Source organism: Phyllobates terribilis, unplaced genomic scaffold (genome assembly GCF_046119375.1).
Source record: "Phyllobates terribilis strain yellow unplaced genomic scaffold, ASM4611937v1 Scaffold_123__1_contigs__length_5148117, whole genome shotgun sequence".
NCBI classification, from domain to species: domain Eukaryota; kingdom Metazoa; phylum Chordata; class Amphibia; order Anura; family Dendrobatidae; genus Phyllobates; species Phyllobates terribilis.
Genome location: NW_027362883.1, coordinates 1,470,280 through 1,491,691, shown reverse-complemented (window position 1 = coordinate 1,491,691; position 21,412 = coordinate 1,470,280). Strand labels below are relative to the sequence as shown.

General features: G+C 44.5%; 16 non-coding genes across 16 annotated transcripts; all 16 read right to left on the bottom strand.

Annotated features, from left to right (window-relative positions):
• Positions 1-316: 316 nt before the first annotated feature.
• LOC141201817 (U2 spliceosomal RNA) lies at positions 317-507 on the bottom strand. The gene has a single exon (XR_012273112.1). It is a non-coding gene; the product is annotated as a U2 spliceosomal RNA (small nuclear RNA).
• A 1,115-nt stretch (positions 508-1,622) lies between these two features.
• Positions 1,623-1,813, bottom strand: LOC141201816 (U2 spliceosomal RNA). Its single transcript, XR_012273111.1, has one exon. It is a non-coding gene; the product is annotated as a U2 spliceosomal RNA (small nuclear RNA).
• A 1,114-nt stretch (positions 1,814-2,927) lies between these two features.
• On the bottom strand, positions 2,928-3,118 carry LOC141201815 (U2 spliceosomal RNA). The gene has a single exon (XR_012273110.1). It is a non-coding gene; the product is annotated as a U2 spliceosomal RNA (small nuclear RNA).
• A 1,118-nt stretch (positions 3,119-4,236) lies between these two features.
• Positions 4,237-4,427, bottom strand: LOC141201814 (U2 spliceosomal RNA). Its single transcript, XR_012273109.1, has one exon. It is a non-coding gene; the product is annotated as a U2 spliceosomal RNA (small nuclear RNA).
• A 1,118-nt stretch (positions 4,428-5,545) lies between these two features.
• Positions 5,546-5,736, bottom strand: LOC141201813 (U2 spliceosomal RNA). Its single transcript, XR_012273108.1, has one exon. It is a non-coding gene; the product is annotated as a U2 spliceosomal RNA (small nuclear RNA).
• A 1,115-nt stretch (positions 5,737-6,851) lies between these two features.
• On the bottom strand, positions 6,852-7,042 carry LOC141201812 (U2 spliceosomal RNA). Its single transcript, XR_012273107.1, has one exon. It is a non-coding gene; the product is annotated as a U2 spliceosomal RNA (small nuclear RNA).
• A 1,115-nt stretch (positions 7,043-8,157) lies between these two features.
• On the bottom strand, positions 8,158-8,348 carry LOC141201811 (U2 spliceosomal RNA). The gene has a single exon (XR_012273106.1). It is a non-coding gene; the product is annotated as a U2 spliceosomal RNA (small nuclear RNA).
• Positions 8,349-9,463: 1,115 nt separating this feature from the next.
• Positions 9,464-9,654, bottom strand: LOC141201809 (U2 spliceosomal RNA). Its single transcript, XR_012273105.1, has one exon. It is a non-coding gene; the product is annotated as a U2 spliceosomal RNA (small nuclear RNA).
• A 1,115-nt stretch (positions 9,655-10,769) lies between these two features.
• On the bottom strand, positions 10,770-10,956 carry LOC141202509 (U2 spliceosomal RNA). Its single transcript, XR_012273780.1, has one exon. It is a non-coding gene; the product is annotated as a U2 spliceosomal RNA (small nuclear RNA).
• A 2,409-nt stretch (positions 10,957-13,365) lies between these two features.
• Positions 13,366-13,556, bottom strand: LOC141201808 (U2 spliceosomal RNA). Its single transcript, XR_012273104.1, has one exon. It is a non-coding gene; the product is annotated as a U2 spliceosomal RNA (small nuclear RNA).
• A 1,115-nt stretch (positions 13,557-14,671) lies between these two features.
• LOC141202224 (U2 spliceosomal RNA) lies at positions 14,672-14,862 on the bottom strand. Its single transcript, XR_012273505.1, has one exon. It is a non-coding gene; the product is annotated as a U2 spliceosomal RNA (small nuclear RNA).
• Positions 14,863-15,977: 1,115 nt separating this feature from the next.
• On the bottom strand, positions 15,978-16,168 carry LOC141201806 (U2 spliceosomal RNA). The gene has a single exon (XR_012273102.1). It is a non-coding gene; the product is annotated as a U2 spliceosomal RNA (small nuclear RNA).
• Positions 16,169-17,283: 1,115 nt separating this feature from the next.
• On the bottom strand, positions 17,284-17,474 carry LOC141202222 (U2 spliceosomal RNA). Its single transcript, XR_012273503.1, has one exon. It is a non-coding gene; the product is annotated as a U2 spliceosomal RNA (small nuclear RNA).
• Positions 17,475-18,589: 1,115 nt separating this feature from the next.
• On the bottom strand, positions 18,590-18,780 carry LOC141201805 (U2 spliceosomal RNA). The gene has a single exon (XR_012273101.1). It is a non-coding gene; the product is annotated as a U2 spliceosomal RNA (small nuclear RNA).
• A 1,115-nt stretch (positions 18,781-19,895) lies between these two features.
• On the bottom strand, positions 19,896-20,086 carry LOC141201804 (U2 spliceosomal RNA). Its single transcript, XR_012273100.1, has one exon. It is a non-coding gene; the product is annotated as a U2 spliceosomal RNA (small nuclear RNA).
• Positions 20,087-21,201: 1,115 nt separating this feature from the next.
• Positions 21,202-21,392, bottom strand: LOC141201803 (U2 spliceosomal RNA). Its single transcript, XR_012273099.1, has one exon. It is a non-coding gene; the product is annotated as a U2 spliceosomal RNA (small nuclear RNA).
• Positions 21,393-21,412: the final 20 nt, after the last annotated feature.

Genomic DNA, 21,412 nt, shown 5'->3' with positions numbered 1-21,412 from the left:
AGCTTATCTCACCACCTGTAGTTATTTAGGTGAAAGCTCCAAAATGCTTGCCTAATATGTCTGTTTATCCAAAAGGAAGTAAAAAGGGAGAGCTAGAAAGATAGCATTGCATCACATTACATGGCAATGCAATGCACAGTTGCTGAAGTTGAACCAAAATGAGCTTGTAATCTGGCTTCTGCAACTTTGAACATGAAAAATCCAATGAGGAGAAGAAAAGCAAAGCCAAAGAGTCCATCCCAAAATCCGACAAACAAGCAAAATGAACAAAAAACATTGAATTCAATTCTTTCTGATTTTAGAAACTGCATTAAAGAAGGGGTGCACCGGTCCTGGAGATACTGCAATACCAGGTCAATGCGTGGAGTGGACAGAGCAAGCTCTTTTTCCATCTCCCTGTTCTAAAAATCCATTTAATATATGGTCCCCAGATAGGGGACGTATCAGATATTAAACTGATAAGAACAGATACTACACTTGATCTTAGCCAAAAGGCCGAGAAGCGATAACCAGAATTGGTTTCAAACTACGGAGCCACCCAAGGATCCTGAAAAGTCCATTTGTGGAGATGAGCTCCTGGACTCCCGTTAAGAAGACATGTTGTCAACCTCTAGATCCCTTACATGCCTGCACTTTTCGGCTTGCTGCTGCTGCAATCCACGCGTTTTAGATCTGCATAACTCCACCTCTTTAAACACAGCACCTTCACCCCCTGCTGTTCCCACCCGCCTCAACACCGTTGGAAGGGAGGAGAACCAATTAAGGCGGGGGGTGGGGTGGAACGAGCAGCTGTCTACCCTTAGCAGGAGGGCTCCTGATTACATACCTCTCCTGCTGCTGCTGCTGCTGGCTGTCCAGCAGCAGACTGAAGGTGGCTGCTGCTGTGCACAGGTATATAAAGGCTCAGAGCCTATTATGACACGCGCAGCCAGCGTTCCATTGCCACATTCCATCTACTGCAGGCAGGATACCTGGCTGGCTGAATGTCGCTGAGAAGCTCACAGAGACCGCCATAAGCAACAGTTTAACAGAATGCCACAGACTAATCAACCAAACTTTTTGGGTTGGGTTCTCTTTTATAGTCTGCAGGCATTAAATGAAAGAAGTCAGTGTTCCAGCAGAAGGAGACAACGTTTCAGAAAAGGCATTGTAGCAAACCAAAAAAGAAATTTTAAGCGCAGCAGAGTAACCAGCGCACATACCTGTTAGCTCAGGTGAGTTTAAAAGGCTGCTGTTGATAACAAGGGCATTTGCTAAATAGATGGTGTGTGTGCAACAATATACTGAAAGGTCAATTATATTGTGCAGCTTATCTCACCACCTGTAGTTATTTAGGTGAAAGCTCCAAAATGCTTGCCTAATATGTCTGTTTATCCAAAAGGAAGTAAAAAGGGAGAGCTAGAAAGATAGCATTGCATCACATTACATGGCAATGCAATGCACAGTTGCTGAAGTTGAACCAAAATGAGCTTGTAATCTGGCTTCTGCAACTTTGAACATGAAAAATCCAATGAGGAGAAGAAAAGCAAAGCCAAAGAGTCCATCCCAAAATCCGACAAACAAGCAAAATGAACAAAAAACATTGAATTCAATTCTTTCTGATTTTAGAAACTGCATTAAAGAAGGGGTGCACCGGTCCTGGAGATACTGCAATACCAGGTCAATGCGTGGAGTGGACAGAGCAAGCTCTTTTTCCATCTCCCTGTTCTAAAAATCCATTTAATATATGGTCCCCAGATAGGGGACGTATCAGATATTAAACTGATAAGAACAGATACTACACTTGATCTTAGCCAAAAGGCCGAGAAGCGATAACCAGAATTGGTTTCAAACTACGGAGCCACCCAAGGATCCTGAAAAGTCCATTTGTGGAGATGAGCTCCTGGACTCCCGTTAAGAAGACATGTTGTCAACCTCTAGATCCCTTACATGCCTGCACTTTTCGGCTTGCTGCTGCTGCAATCCACGCGTTTTAGATCTGCATAACTCCACCTCTTTAAACACAGCACCTTCACCCCCTGCTGTTCCCACCCGCCTCAACACCGTTGGAAGGGAGGAGAACCAATTAAGGCGGGGGGTGGGGTGGAACGAGCAGCTGTCTACCCTTAGCAGGAGGGCTCCTGATTACATACCTCTCCTGCTGCTGCTGCTGCTGGCTGTCCAGCAGCAGACTGAAGGTGGCTGCTGCTGTGCACAGGTATATAAAGGCTCAGAGCCTATTATGACACGCGCAGCCAGCGTTCCATTGCCACATTCCATCTACTGCAGGCAGGATACCTGGCTGGCTGAATGTCGCTGAGAAGCTCACAGAGACCGCCATAACAACAGTTTAACAGAATGCCACAGACTAATCAACCAAACTTTTTGGGTTGGGTTCTCTTTTATAGTCTGCAGGCATTAAATGAAAGAAGTCAGTGTTCCAGCAGAAGGAGACAACGTTTCAGAAAAGGCATTGTAGCAAACCAAAAAAGAAATTTTAAGCGCAGCAGAGTAACCAGCGCACATACCTGTTAGCTCAGGTGAGTTTAAAAGGCTGCTGTTGATAACAAGGGCATTTGCTAAATAGATGGTGTGTGTGCAACAATATACTGAAAGGTCAATTATATTGTGCAGCTTATCTCACCACCTGTAGTTATTTAGGTGAAAGCTCCAAAATGCTTGCCTAATATGTCTGTTTATCCAAAAGGAAGTAAAAAGGGAGAGCTAGAAAGATAGCATTGCATCACATTACATGGCAATGCAATGCACAGTTGCTGAAGTTGAACCAAAATGAGCTTGTAATCTGGCTTCTGCAACTTTGAACATGAAAAATCCAATGAGGAGAAGAAAAGCAAAGCCAAAGAGTCCATCCCAAAATCCGACAAACAAGCAAAATGAACAAAAAACATTGAATTCAATTCTTTCTGATTTTAGAAACTGCATTAAAGAAGGGGTGCACCGGTCCTGGAGATACTGCAATACCAGGTCAATGCGTGGAGTGGACAGAGCAAGCTCTTTTTCCATCTCCCTGTTCTAAAAATCCATTTAATATATGGTCCCCAGATAGGGGACGTATCAGATATTAAACTGATAAGAACAGATACTACACTTGATCTTAGCCAAAAGGCCGAGAAGCGATAACCAGAATTGGTTTCAAACTACGGAGCCACCCAAGGATCCTGAAAAGTCCATTTGTGGAGATGAGCTCCTGGACTCCCGTTAAGAAGACATGTTGTCAACCTCTAGATCCCTTACATGCCTGCACTTTTCGGCTTGCTGCTGCTGCAATCCACGCGTTTTAGATCTGCATAACTCCACCTCTTTAAACACAGCACCTTCACCCCCTGCTGCTCCCACCCGCCTCAACACCGTTGGAAGGGAGGAGAACCAATTAAGGCGGGGGGTGGGGTGGAACGAGCAGCTGTCTACCCTTAGCAGGAGGGCTCCTGATTACATACCTCTCCTGCTGCTGCTGCTGCTGCTGGCTGTCCAGCAGCAGACTGAAGGTGGCTGCTGCTGTGCACAGGTATATAAAGGCTCAGAGCCTATTATGACACGCGCAGCCAGCGTTCCATTGCCACATTCCATCTACTGCAGGCAGGATACCTGGCTGGCTGAATGTCGCTGAGAAGCTCACAGAGACCGCCATAAGCAACAGTTTAACAGAATGCCACAGACTAATCAACCAAACTTTTTGGGTTGGGTTCTCTTTTATAGTCTGCAGGCATTAAATGAAAGAAGTCAGTGTTCCAGCAGAAGGAGACAACGTTTCAGAAAAGGCATTGTAGCAAACCAAAAAAGAAATTTTAAGCGCAGCAGAGTAACCAGCGCACATACCTGTTAGCTCAGGTGAGTTTAAAAGGCTGCTGTTGATAACAAGGGCATTTGCTAAATAGATGGTGTGTGTGCAACAATATACTGAAAGGTCAATTATATTGTGCAGCTTATCTCACCACCTGTAGTTATTTAGGTGAAAGCTCCAAAATGCTTGCCTAATATGTCTATTTATCCAAAAGGAAGTAAAAAGGGAGAGCTAGAAAGATAGCATTGCATCACATTACATGGCAATGCAATGCACAGTTGCTGAAGTTGAACCAAAATGAGCTTGTAATCTGGCTTCTGCAACTTTGAACATGAAAAATCCAATGAGGAGAAGAAAAGCAAAGCCAAAGAGTCCATCCCAAAATCCGACAAACAAGCAAAATGAACAAAAAACATTGAATTCAATTCTTTCTGATTTTAGAAACTGCATTAAAGAAGGGGTGCACCGGTCCTGGAGATACTGCAATACCAGGTCAATGCGTGGAGTGGACAGAGCAAGCTCTTTTTCCATCTCCCTGTTCTAAAAATCCATTTAATATATGGTCCCCAGATAGGGGACGTATCAGATATTAAACTGATAAGAACAGATACTACACTTGATCTTAGCCAAAAGGCCGAGAAGCGATAACCAGAATTGGTTTCAAACTACGGAGCCACCCAAGGATCCTGAAAAGTCCATTTGTGGAGATGAGCTCCTGGACTCCCGTTAAGAAGACATGTTGTCAACCTCTAGATCCCTTACATGCCTGCACTTTTCGGCTTGCTGCTGCTGCAATCCACGCGTTTTAGATCTGCATAACTCCACCTCTTTAAACACAGCACCTTCACCCCCTGCTGTTCCCACCCGCCTCAACACCGTTGGAAGGGAGGAGAGCCAATTAAGGCGGCGGGTGGGGTGGAACGAGCAGCTGTCTACCCTTAGCAGGAGGGCTCCTGATTACATACCTCTCCTGCTGCTGCTGCTGCTGCTGGCTGTCCAGCAGCAGACTGAAGGTGGCTGCTGCTGTGCACAGGTATATAAAGGCTCAGAGCCTATTATGACACGCGCAGCCAGCGTTCCATTGCCACATTCCATCTACTGCAGGCAGGATACCTGGCTGGCTGAATGTCGCTGAGAAGCTCACAGAGACCGCCATAAGCAACAGTTTAACAGAATGCCACAGACTAATCAACCAAACTTTTTGGGTTGGGTTCTCTTTTATAGTCTGCAGGCATTAAATGAAAGAAGTCAGTGTTCCAGCAGAAGGAGACAACGTTTCAGAAAAGGCATTGTAGCAAACCAAAAAAGAAATTTTAAGCGCAGCAGAGTAACCAGCGCACATACCTGTTAGCTCAGGTGAGTTTAAAAGGCTGCTGTTGATAACAAGGGCATTTGCTAAATAGATGGTGTGTGTGCAACAATATACTGAAAGGTCAATTATATTGTGCAGCTTATCTCACCACCTGTAGTTATTTAGGTGAAAGCTCCAAAATGCTTGCCTAATATGTCTGTTTATCCAAAAGGAAGTAAAAAGGGAGAGCTAGAAAGATAGCATTGCATCACATTACATGGCAATGCAATGCACAGTTGCTGAAGTTGAACCAAAATGAGCTTGTAATCTGGCTTCTGCAACTTTGAACATGAAAAATCCAATGAGGAGAAGAAAAGCAAAGCCAAAGAGTCCATCCCAAAATCCGACAAACAAGCAAAATGAACAAAAAACATTGAATTCAATTCTTTCTGATTTTAGAAACTGCATTAAAGAAGGGGTGCACCGGTCCTGGAGATACTGCAATACCAGGTCAATGCGTGGAGTGGACAGAGCAAGCTCTTTTTCCATCTCCCTGTTCTAAAAATCCATTTAATATATGGTCCCCAGATAGGGGACGTATCAGATATTAAACTGATAAGAACAGATACTACACTTGATCTTAGCCAAAAGGCCGAGAAGCGATAACCAGAATTGGTTTCAAACTACGGAGCCACCCAAGGATCCTGAAAAGTCCATTTGTGGAGATGAGCTCCTGGACTCCCGTTAAGAAGACATGTTGTCAACCTCTAGATCCCTTACATGCCTGCACTTTTCGGCTTGCTGCTGCTGCAATCCACGCGTTTTAGATCTGCATAACTCCACCTTTTTAAACACAGCACCTTCACCCCCTGCTGTTCCCACCCGCCTCAACACCGTTGGAAGGGAGGAGAACCAATTAAGGCGGGGGGTGGGGTGGAACGAGCAGCTGTCTACCCTTAGCAGGAGGGCTCCTGATTACATACCTCTCCTGCTGCTGCTGCTGCTGGCTGTCCAGCAGCAGACTGAAGGTGGCTGCTGCTGTGCACAGGTATATAAAGGCTCAGAGCCTATTATGACACGCGCAGCCAGCGTTCCATTGCCACATTCCATCTACTGCAGGCAGGATACCTGGCTGGCTGAATGTCGCTGAGAAGCTCACAGAGACCGCCATAAGCAACAGTTTAACAGAATGCCACAGACTAATCAACCAAACTTTTTGGGTTGGGTTCTCTTTTATAGTCTGCAGGCATTAAATGAAAGAAGTCAGTGTTCCAGCAGAAGGAGACAACGTTTCAGAAAAGGCATTGTAGCAAACCAAAAAAGAAATTTTAAGCGCAGCAGAGTAACCAGCGCACATACCTGTTAGCTCAGGTGAGTTTAAAAGGCTGCTGTTGATAACAAGGGCATTTGCTAAATAGATGGTGTGTGTGCAACAATATACTGAAAGGTCAATTATATTGTGCAGCTTATCTCACCACCTGTAGTTATTTAGGTGAAAGCTCCAAAATGCTTGCCTAATATGTCTGTTTATCCAAAAGGAAGTAAAAAGGGAGAGCTAGAAAGATAGCATTGCATCACATTACATGGCAATGCAATGCACAGTTGCTGAAGTTGAACCAAAATGAGCTTGTAATCTGGCTTCTGCAACTTTGAACATGAAAAATCCAATGAGGAGAAGAAAAGCAAAGCCAAAGAGTCCATCCCAAAATCCGACAAACAAGCAAAATGAACAAAAAACATTGAATTCAATTCTTTCTGATTTTAGAAACTGCATTAAAGAAGGGGTGCACCGGTCCTGGAGATACTGCAATACCAGGTCAATGCGTGGAGTGGACAGAGCAAGCTCTTTTTCCATCTCCCTGTTCTAAAAATCCATTTAATATATGGTCCCCAGATAGGGGACGTATCAGATATTAAACTGATAAGAACAGATACTACACTTGATCTTAGCCAAAAGGCCGAGAAGCGATAACCAGAATTGGTTTCAAACTACGGAGCCACCCAAGGATCCTGAAAAGTCCATTTGTGGAGATGAGCTCCTGGACTCCCGTTAAGAAGACATGTTGTCAACCTCTAGATCCCTTACATGCCTGCACTTTTCGGCTTGCTGCTGCTGCAATCCACGCGTTTTAGATCTGCATAACTCCACCTCTTTAAACACAGCACCTTCACCCCCTGCTGTTCCCACCCGCCTCAACACCGTTGGAAGGGAGGAGAACCAATTAAGGCGGGGGGTGGGGTGGAACGAGCAGCTGTCTACCCTTAGCAGGAGGGCTCCTGATTACATACCTCTCCTGCTGCTGCTGCTGCTGGCTGTCCAGCAGCAGACTGAAGGTGGCTGCTGCTGTGCACAGGTATATAAAGGCTCAGAGCCTATTATGACACGCGCAGCCAGCGTTCCATTGCCACATTCCATCTACTGCAGGCAGGATACCTGGCTGGCTGAATGTCGCTGAGAAGCTCACAGAGACCGCCATAAGCAACAGTTTAACAGAATGCCACAGACTAATCAACCAAACTTTTTGGGTTGGGTTCTCTTTTATAGTCTGCAGGCATTAAATGAAAGAAGTCAGTGTTCCAGCAGAAGGAGACAACGTTTCAGAAAAGGCATTGTAGCAAACCAAAAAAGAAATTTTAAGCGCAGCAGAGTAACCAGCGCACATACCTGTTAGCTCAGGTGAGTTTAAAAGGCTGCTGTTGATAACAAGGGCATTTGCTAAATAGATGGTGTGTGTGCAACAATATACTGAAAGGTCAATTATATTGTGCAGCTTATCTCACCACCTGTAGTTATTTAGGTGAAAGCTCCAAAATGCTTGCCTAATATGTCTGTTTATCCAAAAGGAAGTAAAAAGGGAGAGCTAGAAAGATAGCATTGCATCACATTACATGGCAATGCAATGCACAGTTGCTGAAGTTGAACCAAAATGAGCTTGTAATCTGGCTTCTGCAACTTTGAACATGAAAAATCCAATGAGGAGAAGAAAAGCAAAGCCAAAGAGTCCATCCCAAAATCCGACAAACAAGCAAAATGAACAAAAAACATTGAATTCAATTCTTTCTGATTTTAGAAACTGCATTAAAGAAGGGGTGCACCGGTCCTGGAGATACTGCAATACCAGGTCAATGCGTGGAGTGGACAGAGCAAGCTCTTTTTCCATCTCCCTGTTCTAAAAATCCATTTAATATATGGTCCCCAGATAGGGGACGTATCAGATATTAAACTGATAAGAACAGATACTACACTTGATCTTAGCCAAAAGGCCGAGAAGCGATAACCAGAATTGGTTTCAAACTACGGAGCCACCCAAGGATCCTGAAAAGTCCATTTGTGGAGATGAGCTCCTGGACTCCCGTTAAGAAGACATGTTGTCAACCTCTAGATCCCTTACATGCCTGCACTTTTCGGCTTGCTGCTGCTGCAATCCACGCGTTTTAGATCTGCATAACTCCACCTCTTTAAACACAGCACCTTCACCCCCTGCTGTTCCCACCCGCCTCAACACCGTTGGAAGGGAGGAGAACCAATTAAGGCGGGGGGTGGGGTGGAACGAGCAGCTGTCTACCCTTAGCAGGAGGGCTCCTGATTACATACCTCTCCTGCTGCTGCTGCTGCTGGCTGTCCAGCAGCAGACTGAAGGTGGCTGCTGCTGTGCACAGGTATATAAAGGCTCAGAGCCTATTATGACACGCGCAGCCAGCGTTCCATTGCCACATTCCATCTACTGCAGGCAGGATACCTGGCTGGCTGAATGTCGCTGAGAAGCTCACAGAGACCGCCATAAGCAACAGTTTAACAGAATGCCACAGACTAATCAACCAAACTTTTTGGGTTGGGTTCTCTTTTATAGTCTGCAGGCATTAAATGAAAGAAGTCAGTGTTCCAGCAGAAGGAGACAACGTTTCAGAAAAGGCATTGTAGCAAACCAAAAAAGAAATTTTAAGCGCAGCAGAGTAACCAGCGCACATACCTGTTAGCTCAGGTGAGTTTAAAAGGCTGCTGTTGATAACAAGGGCATTTGCTAAATAGATGGTGTGTGTGCAACAATATACTGAAAGGTCAATTATATTGTGCAGCTTATCTCACCACCTGTAGTTATTTAGGTGAAAGCTCCAAAATGCTTGCCTAATATGTCTGTTTATCCAAAAGGAAGTAAAAAGGGAGAGCTAGAAAGATAGCATTGCATCACATTACATGGCAATGCAATGCACAGTTGCTGAAGTTGAACCAAAATGAGCTTGTAATCTGGCTTCTGCAACTTTGAACATGAAAAATCCAATGAGGAGAAGAAAAGCAAAGCCAAAGAGTCCATCCCAAAATCCGACAAACAAGCAAAATGAACAAAAAACATTGAATTCAATTCTTTCTGATTTTAGAAACTGCATTAAAGAAGGGGTGCACCGGTCCTGGAGATACTGCAATACCAGGTCAATGCGTGGAGTGGACAGAGCAAGCTCTTTTTCCATCTCCCTGTTCTAAAAATCCATTTAATATATGGTCCCCAGATAGGGGACGTATCAGATATTAAACTGATAAGAACAGATACTACACTTGATCTTAGCCAAAAGGCCGAGAAGCGATAACCAGAATTGGTTTCAAACTACGGAGCCACCCAAGGATCCTGAAAAGTCCATTTGTGGAGATGAGCTCCTGGACTCCCGTTAAGAAGACATGTTGTCAACCTCTAGATCCCTTACATGCCTGCACTTTTCGGCTTGCTGCTGCTGCAATCCACGCGTTTTAGATCTGCATAACTCCACCTCTTTAAACACAGCACCTTCACCCCCTGCTGTTCCCACCCGCCTCAACACCGTTGGAAGGGAGGAGAACCAATTAAGGCGGGGGGTGGGGTGGAACGAGCAGCTGTCTACCCTTAGCAGGAGGGCTCCTGATTACATACCTCTCCTGCTGCTGCTGCTGCTGGCTGTCCAGCAGCAGACTGAAGGTGGCTGCTGCTGTGCACAGGTATATAAAGGCTCAGAGCCTATTATGACACGCGCAGCCAGCGTTCCATTGCCACATTCCATCTACTGCAGGCAGGATACCTGGCTGGCTGAATGTCGCTGAGAAGCTCACAGAGACCGCCATAAGCAACAGTTTAACAGAATGCCACAGACTAATCAACCAAACTTTTTGGGTTGGGTTCTCTTTTATAGTCTGCAGGCATTAAATGAAAGAAGTCAGTGTTCCAGCAGAAGGAGACAACGTTTCAGAAAAGGCATTGTAGCAAACCAAAAAAGAAATTTTAAGCGCAGCAGAGTAACCAGCGCACATACCTGTTAGCTCAGGTGAGTTTAAAAGGCTGCTGTTGATAACAAGGGCATTTGCTAAATAGATGGTGTGTGTGCAACAATATACTGAAAGGTCAATTATATTGTGCAGCTTATCTCACCACCTGTAGTTATTTAGGTGAAAGCTCCAAAATGCTTGCCTAATATGTCTGTTTATCCAAAAGGAAGTAAAAAGGGAGAGCTAGAAAGATAGCATTGCATCACATTACATGGCAATGCAATGCACAGTTGCTGAAGTTGAACCAAAATGAGCTTGTAATCTGGCTTCTGCAACTTTGAACATGAAAAATCCAATGAGGAGAAGAAAAGCAAAGCCAAAGAGTCCATCCCAAAATCCGACAAACAAGCAAAATGAACAAAAAACATTGAATTCAATTCTTTCTGATTTTAGAAACTGCATTAAAGAAGGGGTGCACCGGTCCTGGAGATACTGCAATACCAGGTCAATGCGTGGAGTGGACAGAGCAAGCTCTTTTTCCATCTCCCTGTTCTAAAAATCCATTTAATATATGGTCCCCAGATAGGGGACGTATCAGATATTAAACTGATAAGAACAGATTTTTTTAATTGAATGCGTCAGAAGACGCGACATAAATTAAATTCCATTTGCATGGATAACCAAAAAAATGTCGCCTACGCCTTCATCATCCGAATTCAACTTTTTGTTTTTTTTAAGAAAATTTAATGATAATTAATAAATAAAACATAACATAACATATCCTTACATCAACAACAAAAAACTTCCAACAAAAACATCAACTCAACATTTTTCTTCCACGTTTCTTCTTCCTCCATGACATGTCCAACAATTTCCAGTCAAAACCTTGCAGCAAAATCTTTTCATCTTCTTCAGCTTCAGCACTGGTATCAACACAATCCTGCATTACTTTCTCTTTTCCCTTATCATCCACCTTCCTTTTTTCCTTAACGTCTTTACTTCTAGGTACTCTCTCCAGTCTGCAAAACATAGAGTCCCCAACTCCTGAGAACTCCTGCTTCTCTCCCACAAACTCCTTCTTATTTTCAACTACTTGTATATCTTTGTCTTCTTTCTCTTTACAATCTTCAAACGATTCTTCAAATATCTTTTTCCCTTTCTCCTCTTTTTTCCCACCTTCCTCATAACAAAATCCAGGTTTCCCATTATCAATTCTTCTTTTACCATTTTCCACATAACTGAATCCACATTTACCATTTATAACAATCCTTCCTAAACTTAGTTCATTTTGTCCATTTTCCCAAACTAGGAAACTTCTCTTCCCATTCCAGACTCCCACTTTATTTAAGTAGTCCTTCTGGAATTTTACCAAAATACTCCATGGCTTCAAAAACTCCATCACTTCCTCCATCTCTACAAAGGGGTCATCCATACAGATAACCACCTTTTTCGGCCTTCCAGCAAAAAGAGCATTAACTCCAATTTCTTTTCCTTCCCAATTCTTGAGAAGACAAATACACTTTTCTTCAGACTTCAGTGTTACGTCAAATACCTTTTTAAACTTGATTTCTTGCATACAAAAAATGTCCTCTTCAATGATCGTCCCATACTTGAACAGAATATCCAAGATCTGATTCTCCTCCAACGAAAAATCCTCTAACTCCGTCTTCACATAGAACCGTAAACAGTTCCTCTTCCTCGTCAACTCCATCTTCTTCCTCCAAAAGAACTGCCCCCCACAGCTATGTGTGGTGACACGATGATCGCCTCTCGTTGCCCAGGGACTAATCCGACTCCCCAATAGCAGCAGGAGGGTGAAGCCCTGCCGTTAGACAAAGCGATCCCCCCAGGCCAAGGAGCCGGGTACCCTGGGCACCTCCTAGCCAAGGCCAAGGCAGCAACTGGTAGATCACTGCACCTGATCTTAGCCAAAAGGCCGAGAAGCGATAACCAGAATTGGTTTCAAACTACGGAGCCACCCAAGGATCCTGAAAAGTCCATTTGTGGAGATGAGCTCCTGGACTCCCGTTAAGAAGACATGTTGTCAACCTCTAGATCCCTTACATGCCTGCACTTTTCGGCTTGCTGCTGCTGCAATCCACGCGTTTTAGATCTGCATAACTCCACCTCTTTAAACACAGCACCTTCACCCCCTGCTGTTCCCACCCGCCTCAACACCGTTGGAAGGGAGGAGAACCAATTAAGGCGGGGGGTGGGGTGGAACGAGCAGCTGTCTACCCTTAGCAGGAGGTCTCCTGATTACATACCTCTCCTGCTGCTGCTGCTGCTGGCTGTCCAGCAGCAGACTGAAGGTGGCTGCTGCTGTGCACAGGTATATAAAGGCTCAGAACCTATTATGACACGCGCAGCCAGCGTTCCATTGCCACATTCCATCTACTGCAGGCAGGATACCTGGCTGGCTGAATGTCGCTGAGAAGCTCACAGAGACCGCCATAAGCAACAGTTTAACAGAATGCCACAGACTAATCAACCAAACTTTTTGGGTTGGGTTCTCTTTTATAGTCTGCAGGCATTAAATGAAAGAAGTCAGTGTTCCAGCAGAAGGAGACAACGTTTCAGAAAAGGCATTGTAGCAAACCAAAAAAGAAATTTTAAGCGCAGCAGAGTAACCAGCGCACATACCTGTTAGCTCAGGTGAGTTTAAAAGGCTGCTGTTGATAACAAGGGCATTTGCTAAATAGATGGTGTGTGTGCAACAATATACTGAAAGGTCAATTATATTGTGCAGCTTATCTCACCACCTGTAGTTATTTAGGTGAAAGCTCCAAAATGCTTGCCTAATATGTCTGTTTATCCAAAAGGAAGTAAAAAGGGAGAGCTAGAAAGATAGCATTGCATCACATTACATGGCAATGCAATGCACAGTTGCTGAAGTTGAACCAAAATGAGCTTGTAATCTGGCTTCTGCAACTTTGAACATGAAAAATCCAATGAGGAGAAGAAAAGCAAAGCCAAAGAGTCCATCCCAAAATCCGACAAACAAGCAAAATGAACAAAAAACATTGAATTCAATTCTTTCTGATTTTAGAAACTGCATTAAAGAAGGGGTGCACCGGTCCTGGAGATACTGCAATACCAGGTCAATGCGTGGAGTGGACAGAGCAAGCTCTTTTTCCATCTCCCTGTTCTAAAAATCCATTTAATATATGGTCCCCAGATAGGGGACGTATCAGATATTAAACTGATAAGAACAGATACTACACTTGATCTTAGCCAAAAGGCCGAGAAGCGATAACCAGAATTGGTTTCAAACTACGGAGCCACCCAAGGATCCTGAAAAGTCCATTTGTGGAGATGAGCTCCTGGACTCCCGTTAAGAAGACATGTTGTCAACCTCTAGATCCCTTACATGCCTGCACTTTTCGGCTTGCTGCTGCTGCAATCCACGCGTTTTAGATCTGCATCACTCCACCTCTTTAAACACAGCACCTTCACCCCCTGCTGTTCCCACCCGCCTCAACACCGTTGGAAGGGAGGAGAACCAATTAAGGCGGGGGGTGGGGTGGAACGAGCAGCTGTCTACCCTTAGCAGGAGGGCTCCTGATTACATACCTCTCCTGCTGCTGCTGCTGCTGGCTGTCCAGCAGCAGACTGAAGGTGGCTGCTGCTGTGCACAGGTATATAAAGGCTCAGAGCCTATTATGACACGCGCAGCCAGCGTTCCATTGCCACATTCCATCTACTGCAGGCAGGATACCTGGCTGGCTGAATGTCGCTGAGAAGCTCACAGAGACCGCCATAAGCAACAGTTTAACAGAATGCCACAGACTAATCAACCAAACTTTTTGGGTTGGGTTCTCTTTTATAGTCTGCAGGCATTAAATGAAAGAAGTCAGTGTTCCAGCAGAAGGAGACAACGTTTCAGAAAAGGCATTGTAGCAAACCAAAAAAGAAATTTTAAGCGCAGCAGAGTAACCAGCGCACATACCTGTTAGCTCAGGTGAGTTTAAAAGGCTGCTGTTGATAACAAGGGCATTTGCTAAATAGATGGTGTGTGTGCAACAATATACTGAAAGGTCAATTATATTGTGCAGCTTATCTCACCACCTGTAGTTATTTAGGTGAAAGCTCCAAAATGCTTGCCTAATATGTCTGTTTATCCAAAAGGAAGTAAAAAGGGAGAGCTAGAAAGATAGCATTGCATCACATTACATGGCAATGCAATGCACAGTTGCTGAAGTTGAACCAAAATGAGCTTGTAATCTGGCTTCTGCAACTTTGAACATGAAAAATCCAATGAGGAGAAGAAAAGCAAAGCCAAAGAGTCCATCCCAAAATCCGACAAACAAGCAAAATGAACAAAAAACATTGAATTCAATTCTTTCTGATTTTAGAAACTGCATTAAAGAAGGGGTGCACCGGTCCTGGAGATACTGCAAAACCAGGTCAATGCGTGGAGTGGACAGAGCAAGCTCTTTTTCCATCTCCCTGTTCTAAAAATCCATTTAATATATGGTCCCCAGATAGGGGACGTATCAGATATTAAACTGATAAGAACAGATACTACACTTGATCTTAGCCAAAAGGCCGAGAAGCGATAACCAGAATTGGTTTCAAACTACGGAGCCACCCAAGGATCCTGAAAAGTCCATTTGTGGAGATGAGCTCCTGGACTCCCGTTAAGAAGACATGTTGTCAACCTCTAGATCCCTTACATGCCTGCACTTTTCGGCTTGCTGCTGCTGCAATCCACGCGTTTTAGATCTGCATAACTCCACCTCTTTAAACACAGCACCTTCACCCCCTGCTGTTCCCACCCGCCTCAACACCGTTGGAAGGGAGGAGAACCAATTAAGGCGGGGGGTGGGGTGGAACGAGCAGCTGTCTACCCTTAGCAGGAGGGCTCCTGATTACATACCTCTCCTGCTGCTGCTGCTGCTGGCTGTCCAGCAGCAGACTGAAGGTGGCTGCTGCTGTGCACAGGTATATAAAGGCTCAGAGCCTATTATGACACGCGCAGCCAGCGTTCCATTGCCACATTCCATCTACTGCAGGCAGGATGCCTGGCTGGCTGAATGTCGCTGAGAAGCTCACAGAGACCGCCATAAGCAACAGTTTAACAGAATGCCACAGACTAATCAACCAAACTTTTTGGGTTGGGTTCTCTTTTATAGTCTGCAGGCATTAAATGAAAGAAGTCAGTGTTCCAGCAGAAGGAGACAACGTTTCAGAAAAGGCATTGTAGCAAACCAAAAAAGAAATTTTAAGCGCAGCAGAGTAACCAGCGCACATACCTGTTAGCTCAGGTGAGTTTAAAAGGCTGCTGTTGATAACAAGGGCATTTGCTAAATAGATGGTGTGTGTGCAACAATATACTGAAAGGTCAATTATATTGTGCAGCTTATCTCACCACCTGTAGTTATTTAGGTGAAAGCTCCAAAATGCTTGCCTAATATGTCTGTTTATCCAAAAGGAAGTAAAAAGGGAGAGCTAGAAAGATAGCATTGCATCACATTACATGGCAATGCAATGCACAGTTGCTGAAGTTGAACCAAAATGAGCTTGTAATCTGGCTTCTGCAACTTTGAACATGAAAAATCCAATGAGGAGAAGAAAAGCAAAGCCAAAGAGTCCATCCCAAAATCCGACAAACAAGCAAAATGAACAAAAAACATTGAATTCAATTCTTTCTGATTTTAGAAACTGCATTAAAGAAGGGGTGCACCGGTCCTGGAGATACTGCAATACCAGGTCAATGCGTGGAGTGGACAGAGCAAGCTCTTTTTCCATCTCCCTGTTCTAAAAATCCATTTAATATATGGTCCCCAGATAGGGGACGTATCAGATATTAAACTGATAAGAACAGATACTACACTTGATCTTAGCCAAAAGGCCGAGAAGCGATAACCAGAATTGGTTTCAAACTACGGAGCCACCCAAGGATCCTGAAAAGTCCATTTGTGGAGATGAGCTCCTGGACTCCCGTTAAGAAGACATGTTGTCAACCTCTAGATCCCTTACATGCCTGCACTTTTCGGCTTGCTGCTGCTGCAATCCACGCGTTTTAGATCTGCATAACTCCACCTCTTTAAACACAGCACCTTCACCCCCTGCTGTTCCCACCCGCCTCAACACCGTTGGAAGGGAGGAGAACCAATTAAGGCGGGGGGTGGGGTGGAACGAGCAGCTGTCTACCCTTAGCAGGAGGGCTCCTGATTACATACCTCTCCTGCTGCTGCTGCTGCTGGCTGTCCAGCAGCAGACTGAAGGTGGCTGCTGCTGTGCACAGGTATATAAAGGCTCAGAGCCTATTATGACACGCGCAGCCAGCGTTCCATTGCCACATTCCATCTACTGCAGGCAGGATACCTGGCTGGCTGAATGTCGCTGAGAAGCTCACAGAGACCGCCATAAGCAACAGTTTAACAGAATGCCACAGACTAATCAACCAAACTTTTTGGGTTGGGTTCTCTTTTATAGTCTGCAGGCATTAAATGAAAGAAGTCAGTGTTCCAGCAGAAGGAGACAACGTTTCAGAAAAGGCATTGTAGCAAACCAAAAAAGAAATTTTAAGCGCAGCAGAGTAACCAGCGCACATACCTGTTAGCTCAGGTGAGTTTAAAAGGCTGCTGTTGATAACAAGGGCATTTGCTAAATAGATGGTGTGTGTGCAACAATATACTGAAAGGTCAATTATATTGTGCAGCTTATCTCACCACCTGTAGTTATTTAGGTGAAAGCTCCAAAATGCTTGCCTAATATGTCTGTTTATCCAAAAGGAAGTAAAAAGGGAGAGCTAGAAAGATAGCATTGCATCACATTACATGGCAATGCAATGCACAGTTGCTGAAGTTGAACCAAAATGAGCTTGTAATCTGGCTTCTGCAACTTTGAACATGAAAAATCCAATGAGGAGAAGAAAAGCAAAGCCAAAGAGTCCATCCCAAAATCCGACAAACAAGCAAAATGAACAAAAAACATTGAATTCAATTCTTTCTGATTTTAGAAACTGCATTAAAGAAGGGGTGCACCGGTCCTGGAGATACTGCAAAACCAGGTCAATGCGTGGAGTGGACAGAGCAAGCTCTTTTTCCATCTCCCTGTTCTAAAAATCCATTTAATATATGGTCCCCAGATAGGGGACGTATCAGATATTAAACTGATAAGAACAGATACTACACTTGATCTTAGCCAAAAGGCCGAGAAGCGATAACCAGAATTGGTTTCAAACTACGGAGCCACCCAAGGATCCTGAAAAGTCCATTTGTGGAGATGAGCTCCTGGACTCCCGTTAAGAAGACATGTTGTCAACCTCTAGATCCCTTACATGCCTGCACTTTTCGGCTTGCTGCTGCTGCAATCCACGCGTTTTAGATCTGCATAACTCCACCTCTTTAAACACAGCACCTTCACCCCCTGCTGTTCCCACCCGCCTCAACATCGTTGGAAGGGAGGAGAACCAATTAAGGCGGGGGGTGGGGTGGAACGAGCAGCTGTCTACCCTTAGCAGGAGGGCTCCTGATTACATACCTCTCCTGCTGCTGCTGCTGCTGGCTGTCCAGCAGCAGACTGAAGGTGGCTGCTGCTGTGCACAGGTATATAAAGGCTCAGAGCCTATTATGACACGCGCAGCCAGCGTTCCATTGCCACATTCCATCTACTGCAGGCAGGATACCTGGCTGGCTGAATGTCGCTGAGAAGCTCACAGAGACCGCCATAAGCAACAGTTTAACAGAATGCCACAGACTAATCAACCAAACTTTTTGGGTTGGGTTCTCTTTTATAGTCTGCAGGCATTAAATGAAAGAAGTCAGTGTTCCAGCAGAAGGAGACAACGTTTCAGAAAAGGCATTGTAGCAAACCAAAAAAGAAATTTTAAGCGCAGCAGAGTAACCAGCGCACATACCTGTTAGCTCAGGTGAGTTTAAAAGGCTGCTGTTGATAACAAGGGCATTTGCTAAATAGATGGTGTGTGTGCAACAATATACTGAAAGGTCAATTATATTGTGCAGCTTATCTCACCACCTGTAGTTATTTAGGTGAAAGCTCCAAAATGCTTGCCTAATATGTCTGTTTATCCAAAAGGAAGTAAAAAGGGAGAGCTAGAAAGATAGCATTGCATCACATTACATGGCAATGCAATGCACAGTTGCTGAAGTTGAACCAAAATGAGCTTGTAATCTGGCTTCTGCAACTTTGAACATGAAAAATCCAATGAGGAGAAGAAAAGCAAAGCCAAAGAGTCCATCCCAAAATCCGACAAACAAGCAAAATGAACAAAAAACATTGAATTCAATTCTTTCTGATTTTAGAAACTGCATTAAAGAAGGGGTGCACCGGTCCTGGAGATACTGCAATACCAGGTCAATGCGTGGAGTGGACAGAGCAAGCTCTTTTTCCATCTCCCTGTTCTAAAAATCCATTTAATATATGGTCCCCAGATAGGGGACGTATCAGATATTAAACTGATAAGAACAGATACTACACTTGATCTTAGCCAAAAGGCCGAGAAGCGATAACCAGAATTGGTTTCAAACTACGGAGCCACCCAAGGATCCTGAAAAGTCCATTTGTGGAGATGAGCTCCTGGACTCCCGTTAAGAAGACATGTTGTCAACCTCTAGATCCCTTACATGCCTGCACTTTTCGGCTTGCTGCTGCTGCAATCCACGCGTTTTAGATCTGCATAACTCCACCTCTTTAAACACAGCACCTTCACCCCCTGCTGTTCCCACCCGCCTCAACACCGTTGGAAGGGAGGAGAACCAATTAAGGCGGGGGGTGGGGTGGAACGAGCAGCTGTCTACCCTTAGCAGGAGGGCTCCTGATTACATACCTCTCCTGCTGCTGCTGCTGCTGGCTGTCCAGCAGCAGACTGAAGGTGGCTGCTGCTGTGCACAGGTATATAAAGGCTCAGAGCCTATTATGACACGCGCAGCCAGCGTTCCATTGCCACATTCCATCTACTGCAGGCAGGATACCTGGCTGGCTGAATGTCGCTGAGAAGCTCACAGAGACCGCCATAAGCAACAGTTTAACAGAATGCCACAGACTAATCAACCAAACTTTTTGGGTTGGGTTCTCTTTTATAGTCTGCAGGCATTAAATGAAAGAAGTCAGTGTTCCAGTAGAAGGAGACAACGTTTCAGAAAAGGCATTGTAGCAAACCAAAAAAGAAATTTTAAGCGCAGCAGAGTAACCAGCGCACATACCTGTTAGCTCAGGTGAGTTTAAAAGGCTGCTGTTGATAACAAGGGCATTTGCTAAATAGATGGTGTGTGTGCAACAATATACTGAAAGGTCAATTATATTGTGCAGCTTATCTCACCACCTGTAGTTATTTAGGTGAAAGCTCCAAAATGCTTGCCTAATATGTCTGTTTATCCAAAAGGAAGTAAAAAGGGAGAGCTAGAAAGATAGCATTGCATCACATTACATGGCAATGCAATGCACAGTTGCTGAAGTTGAACCAAAATGAGCTTGTAATCTGGCTTCTGCAACTTTGAACATGAAAAATCCAATGAGGAGAAGAAAAGCAAAGCCAAAGAGTCCATCCCAAAATCCGACAAACAAGCAAAATGAACAAAAAACATTGAATTCAATTCTTTCTGATTTTAGAAACTGCATTAAAGAAGGGGTGCACCGGTCCTGGAGATACTGCAATACCAGGTCAATGCGTGGAGTGGACAGAGCAAGCTCTTTTTCCATCTCCCTGTTCTAAAAATCCATTTAATATATGGTCCCCAGATAGGGGACGTATCAGATATTAAACTGATAAGAACAGATACTACACTTGATCTTAGCCAAAAGGCCGAGAAGCGATAACCAGAATTGGTTTCAAACTACGGAGCCACCCAAGGATCCTGAAAAGTCCATTTGTGGAGATGAGCTCCTGGACTCCCGTTAAGAAGACATGTTGTCAACCTCTAGATCCCTTACATGCCTGCACTTTTCGGCTTGCTGCTGCTGCAATCCACGCGTTTTAGATCTGCATAACTCCACCTCTTTAAACACAGCACCTTCACCCCCTGCTGTTCCCACCCGCCTCAACACCGTTGGAAGGGAGGAGAACCAATTAAGGCGGGGGGTGGGGTGGAACGAGCAGCTGTCTACCCTTAGCAGGAGGGCTCCTGATTACATACCTCTCCTGCTGCTGCTGCTGCTGGCTGTCCAGCAGCAGACTGAAGGTGGCTGCTGCTGTGCACAGGTATATAAAGGCTCAGAGCCTATTATGACACGCGCAGCCAGCGTTCCATTGCCACATTCCATCTACTGCAGGCAGGATACCTGGCTGGCTGAATGTCGCTGAGAAGCTCACAGAGACCGCCATAAGCAACAGTTTAACAGAATGCCACAGACTAATCAACCAAACTTTTTGGGTTGGGTTCTCTTTTATAGTCTGCAGGCATTAAATGAAAGAAGTCAGTGTTCCAGCAGAAGGAGACAACGTTTCAGAAAAGGCATTGTAGCAAACCAAAAAAGAAATTTTAAGCACAGCAGAGTAACCAGCGCACATACCTGTTAGCTCAGGTGAGTTTAAAAGGCTGCTGTTGATAACAAGGGCATTTGCTAAATAGATGCTGTGTGTGCAACAATATACTGAAAGGTCAATTATATTGTGCAGCTTATCTCACCACCTGTAGTTATTTAGGTGAAAGCTCCAAAATGCTTGCCTAATATGTCTGTTTATCCAAAAGGAAGTAAAAAGGGAGAGCTAGAAAGATAGCATTGCATCACATTACATGGCAATGCAATGCACAGTTGCTGAAGTTGAACCAAAATGAGCTTGTAATCTGGCTTCTGCAACTTTGAACATGAAAAATCCAATGAGGAGAAGAAAAGCAAAGCCAAAGAGTCCATCCCAAAATCCGACAAACAAGCAAAATGAACAAAAAACATTGAACTCAATTCTTTCTGATTTTAGAAACTGCATTAAAGAAGGGGTGCACCGGTCCTGGAGATACTGCAATACCAGGTCAATGCGTGGAGTGGACAGAGCAAGCTCTTTTTCCATCTCCCTGTTCTAAAAATCCATTTAATATATGGTCCCCAGATAGGGGACGTATCAGATATTAAACTGATAAGAACAGATACTACACTTGATCTTAGCCAAAAGGCCGAGAAGCGATAACCAGAATTGGTTTCAAAC